Raw genomic sequence first — 12,392 nt, 5'->3', positions numbered from 1 at the left:
TGCTAGAGAAAGGCGCTATAGAACCAGTGCCTGTGGTGGAGAGGAACAAGGGTTGGTATTCCCCATTATTTTTTGATTCCCAAGAAGGACGGAGGACTGAGACCCATCTTGGACTTGAGATACTTGAACAAGTTCCTCCGGAAGGACAAGTTCAAGATGGTCACTCTTTCTCAGATCCTTCAGGCCCTCCAACTTCAGGATTGGTTGGGACCTGCAGGATGCTTATTTCCATGTGCTGATCCAAAGCACAGGAAATATCTGTGGTTCGCAATTGGCGGCTCGCACTCTCAGTTTCGGGTCCTGCCATTCGGGTGGACCTCCACCAGAGGGTCTTCACCAAGCTCATGATGGTGGTGGCAGCGTATCTCAGGAGAGGGGGATTCCCATCTACCCCTATCTGGACGATTGGCTGATCAGGGCATGTTCTGTTCTCCCAAACAAGCCTTGGATCATCTCAGCATCACCTGCCACTCCCTTCACAAACTGGGCTTCTCCCTCAATTTCAAGAAGTCACATATGACACCTTCCCAACAGCTCCATTACATCGGTGCTGTGTTGGACAGGTCCTTAGGGATGTGCTCGCCACCCAAGATGAGGGCTCAACACATTCTTCAGATGGTCTCCAAATTTCAACACGGCCAAAGTCTTTCGGCTTTCGAATTCTTAAGGTTGCTCAGTCTCATGGAATCCTGCATTTTTCTGGTGCCAGAGGCCTGGCTGAGAATGCGTTCCCTTCAATGGGATCTCCTGACTCAATGGTCCCAGTTCTCAGGCACGATGTTGGATCTCTTTCATGTTCCAGTCAAGGTCTCCCATGATCTTCTGTGGTGGGACAGCAAAGAAAATATCATGAAGGGAGAAGAACCCTTTTGGCAACCGTGGCCGGAGGTAATGGTAGTGACGGCCGCCTCCATCACGGGGTGGAGGGCTCATGCCAACGATCTGACCATCAGCGGTCGTTGGTCTCCATCGGAGTTCAAACTACACATCAATCGGAGTGAGAACAATCAGGCTAGCGCTGAAGGCTTTCCTGCCGTCTGTACAGGGAAAGAATGTCCTGATAATGACTAACAACACAGTGGCCATGCATTACCTCAACAAGAGAGGCGGTGCAGGGTCACTCGCTACGTGCCGGGAGGTAATGCAGCTCTGGGCAATTCAAGAGGGAATCTCCTTAGCAGCGGTTCATCTGGCCCGAGAGGAGAACATGGCGGTGGATGCTCTGAGCAGGCAGAGCGCAGTCTCCCACAAGTGGGAACTAGCTCAGGAAATCCTTCAAGAGATCTTCGCCCTTTGGGGAACCCTGCAGGTGGACCTGTTTGCGACTAGTGCCAACCAGAAGTGGGAAAGGTTCTGCTCGAGGGAATTTCTTCCGAGAGGAGTTCTGGGGGACGCGTTTGTCGTGGATTGGTTATTCCCGCTTCTGTACGCGTTTCCTCCAATTCCTGTCAATCTGCAGGTTCTCAGGAGGTTACGACGGTTCGGGATCGGCGTGATCCTCATTGCTCCGGATTGCGCCAGGAGAGTGTGGTACCCGGACCTTCTAGACATGTCCATCTGTCCTCCGATACGTCTTTCCCAAAGAGAGGATCTTCTCTCGTCTCGCGAGAGGAAGGTCGGGTTCTCCATCCAGAGGTCAAGACTCTCAACCTTCACGCATGGTTTCTGAAAGGTTGAGATATAAGGATTGGGACCTCCCGGATGACGTGATGGAGGTGTTGCTTTCGGCTAGGCGGCCAGCAACAAAGTCCCTGTACCGTTTTGCGACTGGTGCAGAGGAAAGAATGTTGAACCTTTTTAGTGCTCCATTTCGGAGATTCTCTGCTTCTTGCATTCTTTGGCCTACAGGGGTCTTCAGGTGGGAACCATTAAAGGTTACCTGGCAGCGCTTTCTATCTTTAAGCGTTCGTCTGAGGAATGCTCATATTTTAAGATTCCACTGATCACAGAGTTTCTGAAAGGGCTCACAAATGTGTTCCCGCCGTTGCCTTTTCAGGTGCTAGTCTGCGACCTTAATTTGGTATTAAAATTTCTGATGGGTGCTCTGTTTGAACCCTTGCACTCTTGTCCGTTGAGATTGTTGACATTTAAGAGTGTTTTCTTGGTTGCAGTTACCTCTGCTAGAAGAGTGAGCAAATTTCAGGCACTTTCCACGATCCCTCTGGCACAGACCCACAAGTGCATTCACCTCACAGCACCTGCCTACCCGTCACAAAAGATTCACCCATCCACTTCCGTAAGAACCACCAGAACGCCCTATTCTAACTTGCTCTCACTGTGCATCTGGTCAAAAGAGTTTGAGCAGGTGGCGCTAGCTTCCCATCCCTAGCTTCCTTACAATGGAATGCCCTCCGTCATCCATTACGTGCCGAGGGATCACATATGGCATTCTGAAAGGCGCTGAAAACCTTGCTCTTCGCCTAAACCACCTCTACACTCCTCACTGCTTGTCGACTGACTTAAATGTAAACCGCTATGTATATTGAATATTTGTTTAACTGTATAAATGCTAATCCCTGAAATGTATTATCCACATGTATTATCCACATGTATCCTCCTGTAACTAAGCTCCCCTCAAGTAACAGCGCCACGATGCCCAAGGGCTGCTTGTGCGCTATACAAATTTAAAATAAATAAATGAATAAAATTTCTTCTAAGCCACCTTTTACTTTGTTCCACAAGGACAGGATTGTATTGAGAGTACGTCTGTCCTTCCTACCTGAGTTAGTGTCAGAATTTCATTTAAGTCAGAAGGTGGAGCGCCCCCGCCTTCTATCCTCCACATCCTAGTAAGGACAAGGAGAGACTCCATAGGTTGGATCCTAGGAGGGCTTTGAGCTTATCTTTCTAGGATGTCCAGGGTCAGAGTGGACGACCAGCTCTTTGTTGGGTATACTGAACACCATTTGGGCCAGACTGTTTCTAAGCAGACCTTTTCTAGGTGGATCATCCTCACTATTTCAGAATGCTACCGGTTGGCGGGCAGGAGCCCTCCTGAGGGCTTGCGAGCTGATTCCACCAGGGGCATGGCTCCATCGACAGCCCTGCAGAGAAGTGTACCAGTAAACAACATCTGCAATGCTGCAACGTGGTCTTCCATACACACGTTTGTTAAGCATTATTCCATGTGCTAATAACATCCGATGACGTCACCCTGGACAGAGGCCTTCAAGGGACATCGACCCGACGCAGGATGCACTCTGCCGAAAAAAATTCCGAAGCAGCACAGCTGTGGACATCACATATCAAAGATGAGGAATACGTTGGAGGAACATCCAGTCGAAAGAACGTTACCAGTTGGTAAGTAACTTGGTCTTCTCTCTGCACTTTGAGCCACCCATTGACTGCACTTTTCGACTACCTGACCCCCCCTCCAACACTTCTCCACTTCCACTTCCACGATCCGAATGACACAAGGCCTACTAAGGTGGTTGTTTTGTCCTCCCTCTGTTTTTCCCTCCTTGTCTTGTGTACAGGCGTGTTATTAATGCCTATCATATCGGTTCTACGTGATTTCGCCGACCTATTTTTGGCCGTGGTACTTTTCATCGCCGACCCTTTCATCGCCAACATTTTTTTAATTTTTTAATTTTTTTATTTATGGGGGGCTGCGCCCCCCCAAACCCCTCCCTTACTTAAATAATCATACCCCAACCTGCACAAACACCCCCCCTAAAAAAAAAATTTTAAATAAAAATGTTGGCGATGAAAGGGTCGGCGATGAAAAGTACCACGACCAAAAATAGGTCGGCAAAATCCGTGTACACCATCATATCATATAATTCGCTTCCCCTGAACCGTTTCAGGTAGAATACTGGAAAGATTCAGTTCACATAATAGTTCTTGAAGAGTGGTAGAAATGTCTCTTTCACACAACACTTCCTCAAAGATTAAGTGTTTCTTCCAAACAAATGATGTTTTAAGGATGGTAAAGTATGTCTTGGCGACTTAAGTAATGGCCTCTTAGAACTTTCTTAGGGATGATGAAATCAGTATCGTTCCCAAACAATGGCTCACCGGAAGTAGTGGAAATGTCTCTTTTATACAGTACTTTCTAAAGAATGACAAAGATCATCTTTTCACAGCACTTTGTGATTTTTGTGAGGCTGGCCAAAAGGTGTCTCTTCCACTCAGCAACTTATTGAGGAGGATTTCCTGGTATACCCCCCTACCAGGAGCCCTTTTTACAATGTCTTTTCTTCCTTCACATACTTTGGCTGGATGGCCTGATTTACTCCCCTCCCAGGTGTGCCCCGCTCTGGGCTTGGTAGATCCCTGGTATACTCTCCTGACAGGAATCTTTCCCCCAAAGACTCTACCTGATGTAACACTTTCACCGGTCGTCTTCTCTCTGGGCTTGGTAGATCCCTTGTATACTGCCAGGTATCGTCCTCCCAAAGACTCACTGCCTGATGCAAGACCTTCACCAAGTCTTTTTACAATCTTCCAATTCTTTTTCTCTTTTGAGTACAACACAGTTCTTACTCCTTCACTGTTTATACTCCATTGTCTTCAGCTTACTTGTTCCAACTTCCTCCACGTTGGCATCCCTGATATGGAGGCTCGTTCAAGTTTTCATTGTTGATTTCATTGGTAATGTTCATTGGCTTGTGACAATGTTTGTTCCATTCTTCCCCATATTGACCTTTCATATATGAAGCGTTGTACGAATCTTGGCTTTTAATTATTTATTAGTAATGTTCATTGGTTTTTGACAACATTCACTCCAACTTTCCCCATACTGGCATTCCTTATATGGAGACTTGTGTAAACTTAGTCTTTCACGGTTACAATATCAAAACAGCTTGGTAAGAAGGCCACAAGGGGGTGCGCAGGCAATGGCTGCCTGAATCCCGAGCTCCCGCCGAAGCCAGGTCACAACGGGGAGTGAGCCCCCCCATGATCCCCCCAAGGCGAACAAAGGAGCCCGCGAGGGCAGTGAACCCCCGGGGCTCCCCCCGAGAGAAACAGCAACGTCCGGGGACCCCCGAAAAGCAGAGAGCCAGAACCACAGCCTCTGCAGCGAAGACGCCGCTGGAGATCTGAGCGGCCGCGGGGCTGGAGGAGGAGCTGCGGTTCGCCGATCCTGGAGGTCTGCGAGGGAGGGATCGGCCCCCCCTTCGCAACAGGCACCCAGGCCCCACGTGAGTGGACCACGGAGCGGGGTTACCGACCCCCCGCAGGATGGGCCCACAACCCCCAATCGAGGCGGCGGCCTCACCACATTTCACCCGCGCGGGTGGAGAGCGGCGCTGGCAAACCGTGCCCGGATAAGAGGAAGGCGCATTCCTCCCAGACCAGGCCCCGGACAAAAAGGGGAGGCGGTGCCGGGGCCGGGATTCCCCCCTCCACCACCGCGCCAGCCAGCCCCGAGAGGAAATCAGCATTCCGGCACTGGGCGAGGGGATTCTTGAGACCGTGCCGCAGTCCGCCCATGGGAGAGGCGCCGCCAATACCATACACAAGACGGGATTGTGGCCCACCCCCCCCCCCCCGCGAAGGACAGAGCGACCTCCCCTCCCCGGAGTGCACAGTAGACGCCGAAGGCCCTGGGCATCTGCACTGGGTGAGAGGCCACCGCCCGGAGGCGATCCCCCAGGAGTTGCGGAGTTCCACCGAAGTAAGAGGGGGTGGTTCCTGTTTGCTCCCCCCGAGGGCGCCCCCACCACCACTGCGTGTGGGGTGGACTTGTGGCCTCCCAAGAGCCGAGGCATACCCAACGGCGAGGCCCTGGGGGTAACCAGATGAACTGGCAAAAGAGTCTACAAAAATATCGCTACCAGGAGGCAGGACCCCACGCCAGCGGTCTGTCCCGCGACAGAGAAATGGCCCACTCGGAAGCCTCGGCACCCTCTACGGTGGCAATGGAGAGGGACTTTGCCTCAATCCTACAAGAGATAAGGGACATGCGCTCCAATATTGCACAGAAATTCGAAAAATGGATCAACGGGTTGACAAAGTCGAGGACAGGCTTCTTCAGATTGAAACCAACCAATCGACATCAGCAACCCAAGAGGTAGAGACAAATATGAGGCTATCTGCCCTTGAGAAGAGGGAGGAGGAGAGGTCGAGACAAATGGATGATTTTGAAAACAGGGAACGGAGAAACAACCTTAGATTTTTCAGGGTCCCGGAGGGGGAGACAGAGAGAGAGGTCACCCGAGTAGTGCGAGACATTATTGCCCTCCTCTTCGAGGAAGAAATGACCACAGAACTCCCTTTTGATCGGGTGCACAGAGCGGGAGGACGGGCAGGGGGGCCCCGATCGATTCTGGTCCGGTTCCACTACTATTCGGAAAAGGCAAGGGTTCTGGAGGCCGCCAGGAAAGCTCAGGAGATTACATATAACAACTTCTAGGTCTCCATTTTTTAAGACCTCTCCGCATATACATTGGCCAAACGCAGGATGTGCCGCCCCCTCACTCAACTGCTGAAAGAGAAGGGGTAAAATACAGATGGGGCTACCCCTTCTCCCTAGCCTTTGAATACTTGGGCCAGCGGTCGATGTTGATCACAGAGGAGGACATCAAGAGTACCATCCAGGATTATGTGACGGAGACGACCCCCTGGAGGGGACCAACGGGACCGGTCCTGGGCGGAGCAAGCAGCCCGGGCCCGTCGGGCGGAAGAAGAAGGAAGACTGGTGCAAGGAAATTTAGAAAAATGAATACGCCATCTCCAGCAAAGGAAGGAGAGCGGATCGACTCTGAGGGTTGATCACTTAGGGGACCCAACCAGCAAAGGTGCGAGAGCGAGGAGCACGGAAGCGACCGGAGTGACCCAACTTATTGCAATTCGGAATCTGAAGTAATGGAGGTTAAGCCGAAACCAGAGTCCCCTTGAAAAACAAGTACAGTGGGGGCGACCGAGGGGACGAAGCTACACAAAAGCAAGCTATGCAATGAACGCCTGGCTGAGGAGGGCAGGCTGATCGTCCGGCCAAAATGCCAGAAATGGCGGAACTGACTGGCTGGATGCCGGGCAGGGGGGTGGGGGTTAACGAATCGGTTGGGGTTTGTTTGTTGGGGAAGGGGTTTGGGGGGCAGTTGGGGAAACGTTTAAAAAGTGTCCAAGCGGTGAGACAAAGGGAGCAGGAACGGAGTAACGATGCAATGCTGTTGACCAATAGAGAGGGAAACATAGATTATGGCTGATGGCCGGCAGGCCCTGGGAGTGGGTACCCTGAATGTGCGGGGGCTGAACACCCCCACGAAAAGGTCTCTGATTTGTAGGGAGTTCAGGAGGGCAAAACTGGACCTGCTTTTCCTGCAAGAGACACACTGGGCACGGGGGAAAGAGCCCAAAATGTGAGGGGGGGAATCGAAGAGGTTTTCCACGCTTCCCATAAAGTAAAGAAAAGAGGGGTGGCCATACTGGTAGCAAGGGACGTAGGCTTCGAGAAAGAGGCCATCCTGAAAGACCCCGTGGGCCGATACCTGTTGGTACGGGGCTCCCTACAGGGCTCCCCCCTAACCCTGGCAGTAGTGTATGGACCGAACAAAGGCCAGGCCCAATTCTGGGAAGAAGTAAGGGACAGGCTCAAGCTGTTTGTACAAGGCCCATTGGTGGTGAGGGGGGATTTTAATATGGTTCTAGACCCAACCATAGACAGAAAGCGGGTAGGCCCCCAAAACCTCAGACCCGCTGATGAAGCCATGGCGCAAAACTTTCGGAGGGTGAATGATGATCTGGGTCTGGCGGATAAAATCCCGACCCCCAGAATAGATGTCCCTTCCTTTACTTACTACTCGACCATCCACAACTCGTTCTCTAGAATAGATTACATTTTTGTGGACGAGATCCTCCGTCCATATGTCGCAGGTTATAGGATAGACCCTGTCCCCTGGTCAGACCACGACATGGTCCGAGTCACCTTAGCGGTGGGTTGGTGTAGAGAACGCAGAGGACGCTGGAAATGTAATGATTCCCCATTAAAAGACGAGGCTCAAGCCCAGGAAGTCTTGGATGCCATAACAGAGTTCTTTGAGCTCAATGACAATGGGGAGGTGGACACACACACGCTTTGGGACGCCTTCAAGGCAACCTTACGAGGTGTCCTCATAAAAATAGGAGCCCAGAAGAAAAGGGAGAGAGAGGCCCAGGAGAAAGCCCTGCGAGAAAAAATAGCCCGTCTCCAGCCGGGGGGTCCCCCGGATTGGGCCCTAGAACACGACCGGGTGGCCGCACTGGAGGACTACAAGCTCCAGCTAAAGGACCTCCTTCTACACAAAACGGAGAGGAGTCTCCAGAGGGTCAAACAAAAATACTATGATAAAGGGGACAAAGCGGATAAGATTCTAGCCTGGAAGTTGAGGGAGGTCCAGAGAAGTAGAAGGGTGAAGGAGGTAAGGGACTCCCAGGGGTCCCTTGGCTGCGACTCTCCCCATATTGGAGAGGCTTTTCGCCAATATTATAAGACACTATATTTGTCAGAATATGACGGGGATGATACCCAGATAGAGGTCTTCTTGAACTCCATCCAGATCCCTTCCCTATCGAGGGAGATGGCAGAGGGGTTGGAGGGCCCGGTGACCGAGGATGAGGTAGACAAGGTGATTAGTGGGATGAAGGTGGGAAATTCCCCTGGGGATGACGGCTTTACTGTTTACTTTTACAAAAGATTTCGCTCTTCCCTGGTCCCGTACCTAGTGAGAGTTTTCAGCGCCGTGCTGCAGGGGGGCATCCTCTCCGAGTCCATGATGGGGGCCATAATAGCAGTTTTTCCCAAGGAAGGGAAGGATCCCGCAGAATGTTCCTCCTACCGCCCCATATCGCTGTTAAACATTGATGTAAAGATCCTGGCCAAGGTGTGGGGAGGCGGATGGAGGGGATAATGCCGAACTTAATCCATGGGGACCAGGTGGGCTTCATTAGGGGGAGGCAAGGGTCAGATAATATTCGCAAAACAATAGACCTGCTTCATTTTGCCAAAAATCGGAGCTCGATGCATGTGTCCTCTCCCTAGACTCGGAGAAAGCCTTAGACAGGGGAGGTACATGGAACTCCTCCTCCAAAGAATGGGCTTCGGGACTCACATTATGAGTTGGGTAACTGCCCTCTACAGAGCCCCCACGGCTCGGGTTCAGGTGAATGGGAAGCTGTCCGAATCATTCCCCCTCTCCCGAGGGACAAGACCGGGCTGTACACTCTCCCCCCCCCGATATATGTCCTTACGATGGAGGCATTAGCCATAGTAATCAGAGCCCACCCGGCCATCAAGGGAATTAGAAGGGGTGAGGTTTAATTTAAGCTTTCCCTGTTTGCGGATGACATTTTAGCCTACCTGGTAGACCCTGGCTCCTCGCTCCCCCCTCCTGGCCCTGGTAGCCGCGTTTGGGCGCTTTCCGGGCCTGAAAATTAACACTACAAAATCTGTCTTGCTCCCAATGAGAACACTGGACCTGGAGCTAGACCCCCTGGACAGGTTTCATGGGATTGCAGTGGGGAAAGACGCTATACGTTACCTGGGTGTACTTCTTACCAGGGACATATCGAAATTGGGCCCCATTAACTATGACCCTATAATGGCAGAGATCACATCTGACTTGAGGAGGTGGGGTAAAATGATCCTTTCCTGGTATGGCCGTATGACTGCGGTAAAGGTGAACATATTACCACGGCTTCTGTACCTTTTCACAGCGCTCCCAACCAGCGTCCCAGAACAGACTTTTAGAGATCTACAGAATGCGGTTCGAGACTTTGTATGGCAGGGGAGGACCCCAAGGACCGGGAGGGCCATTCTGACCCTGCCGAGGGAGGAGGGGGGGTTTGGGTTGCCGGATTTTCATCTTTATTTCTGCGCCGCCCAGCTGCGCGTCCTCCTGGAGCACATGAAAGAAGGGCTGGGAACGTATTGGTCATATTTGGAAGATATGGACGCCCACCCTTTAAAGGTCTGTGACCTCTTATGGGCTCTGCGCAAGACGATCCCGAAACACCTGAAAACCCACCCAACCTTGGGAGTTCTCTGGGACATCTGGAAAGAGGGCCCCCGGACTGCATACCTTACCACATGGCCGTCCCCGATGACCTCTCTCTGGGGCCACCCCCTCAAATTGGGTAGTAAAGGGTTCCGGCACGCCCAAAACTGGTCAGACATGGGAATGGAATGGGCTGGGCAGATGTTCAGAGAGGGCGAATTCTTAACCTACGAGGACATGAGGGACGCTCTTGGACGAGCGTCCCTCTCTATTTTCGAGTACCTCCGCCTTAAGGGCATCCTCTGCGACCAGTCATGGGGTCCGAACCTGAGGGGACAGCTGACCGCATTTGAGAAGTTCCTCGACTCGGCGACCTCAAGAAAGGGGGCGGTATCTAGCATGTATACAATTTTAAACACTTATAACCTTCAGAGCAGGAGGAGCTTCCGCATGTTCTGGAATTACCTGGCAGGAGACGAGATCTCAGAGGACGCCTGGGCTAGAATATTCAAAATAGCATTTCATGGGAACTTATTCACCTCCGATATGGAGCATAACTAAGATTCTGCAGGGGTGGCACAGGGACCCAGTAAAACTGTCAAAGATGTTCACGGGGGTGTCACCAAGGTGCCCGAGGGGATGCGGAAAGACAGGCTCCAAGGGCCACATGTGGTGGCATTGCCCGAAAGTCCAGGCCTATTGAGGGTCAGTGAGGGGCTGGATAGTGGAAGTAACAGAGGAACTTCTACCACTAAACCCCCTAACGATGTTGCTGGGACTCCCCCCGGAGGAAACGGAACTATACCGATACCCAAGGATGTGGGAAACCATGTTGAAGGCGGGCAGAGTGGCTCTCGCTCAGAAGTGGAAGAGCCCGGAGGCCCCCTCCAAGGAGGATTGGCTGAAAAAGGTGAAAAACAGGTTTTTGATGGACAAACTAACAGCCATGGTGAACAACGATACTGGTTCATTCCTTGCGAACTGGTATGGAGTGCAACAGTCTTGGGGATGGGATGTTCACTGTTTCTGAGACAAGACCCCGCCCTGAGTGGGGCGGGACTAGTCCTGAGATGTGTGGTAATCGACCTGGGGACCCACGACCCGGGGAATGGTGGCCTTAAGTCAGCCGGAGATATGGTCACCAATCGCATTATCTCCTAAGTACGAGATACGGAAAGAACATTCAGAGTCTCCCTAGATGAAAGCTCTGGTCTGGACACGGGGATAGGGGGGAGGGTCGGTGTTGGGGTGGGGGGGATCGAGGAAACAGCTTGGTAATTGCTTGTACGCCGGTCGGTTCACCCCGGGCCTCCCAATACTTCAGGGCAGACTCACCACTACTTTCTGGGATTCCCAAACCTTGGCGCACCGCTGCCTCCATGTTCGTGCAGCGGGAAAGCAGCGATCCCCCGCTCTGCTGACACTTCTCTGGTCTTCCCGCCAACTTCTCTCTCACTCGCCGGTGGGATGGATGCTCCACAGCGTGATTGCGCTCAGGACAGCCTTCTCCTTGCAGCGGGCTCCTCCGTTATCCCCGCTTTGCACCGGCTATGTCTTTTACGGACTATCTCCACTCTGGTAGGAAGCACCTGCCTCCTTCAGCGTACCTTGCTTGCATGTCTGCTTTTGGTTCTGCTTCCCGCTGCGACCCTCTCTGGGTCCCTCTTCTAATTCTGCTCTACTCTACTCTACATGTTCAAAGGTACACCATTTTTAAATGTCCCACAGCTAACTGGTATCATAATAATTAGTCTACCAATTCAGCTTGGTGTGCTTTTCGCTCCAAATTAACTCCTGTCTCCTTTTCCTCATCTCAGTACTATAGCTTTATGGGATTTGGAGTCCATTGGAGATTGAGACTCTGTAAATCTAAAATGTGTTTGATTTTTTTTAATTCAAGTCGGGACTATCAGACATAGAAGATGCTAAGTGAATATTATGTGCACATGACGTGTGAATATTATCCTGCTTAGCAAGAGGAGGCCCACATTTTATTATTGAAAGGATTGGTATACTGACAATATGCCATCAAGAAATCAGGGATCATAGAATATTTTTCACATGGAAAAGGAGCATACTGCGTCCCTCCTGATGGGGTCACCACAGCTCCCTGACAGCCATCTCCTCCCATCTGTTCCTCCCTCATATTACCAACCCCATGGTCAGGATCAGGTAGTGGCTGCTGTCCTCTGGGCACAAGGGAGGTGGTTTTGGGCTTGGGATCAGTGATGACTCCACAGGATTCATCACACCCGCCACACTATTTTTTACGACTTACCTTAAAGATGTCCATTAGCCACTCTACTGCATATTCCCTCATACCTCCCACAAAGACAACCCTCATCCAACAGTCTATAAACCGTCCCCATAGTCTGCACATTACCATTCCCTACACTCTGCTGAAGCCATATTTCCTGCACCATTCCTCGCAACCAATTCCTGTGCGCCATGGACCCTACCTCCCATATAGCC

The 12,392-nt window shown here is 51.5% G+C and overlaps 1 protein-coding gene across 1 annotated transcript in view; it reads right to left on the bottom strand.

The window, feature by feature from the left end:
- TEAD3 (TEA domain transcription factor 3) overlaps positions 1-12,392 on the bottom strand; it is a 301,226-nt gene that overhangs the window by 102,682 nt on the left and 186,152 nt on the right.

The sequence above is a fragment of the Ambystoma mexicanum genome, chromosome 13 (genome assembly GCF_040938575.1).
Source record: "Ambystoma mexicanum isolate Mex_15411 chromosome 13, UKY_AmexF1_1, whole genome shotgun sequence".
Taxonomy (NCBI): domain Eukaryota; kingdom Metazoa; phylum Chordata; class Amphibia; order Caudata; family Ambystomatidae; genus Ambystoma; species Ambystoma mexicanum.
Note: the sequence above shows the minus strand (reverse complement) of the source record. Positions and strands in the feature narration are given on the sequence as shown.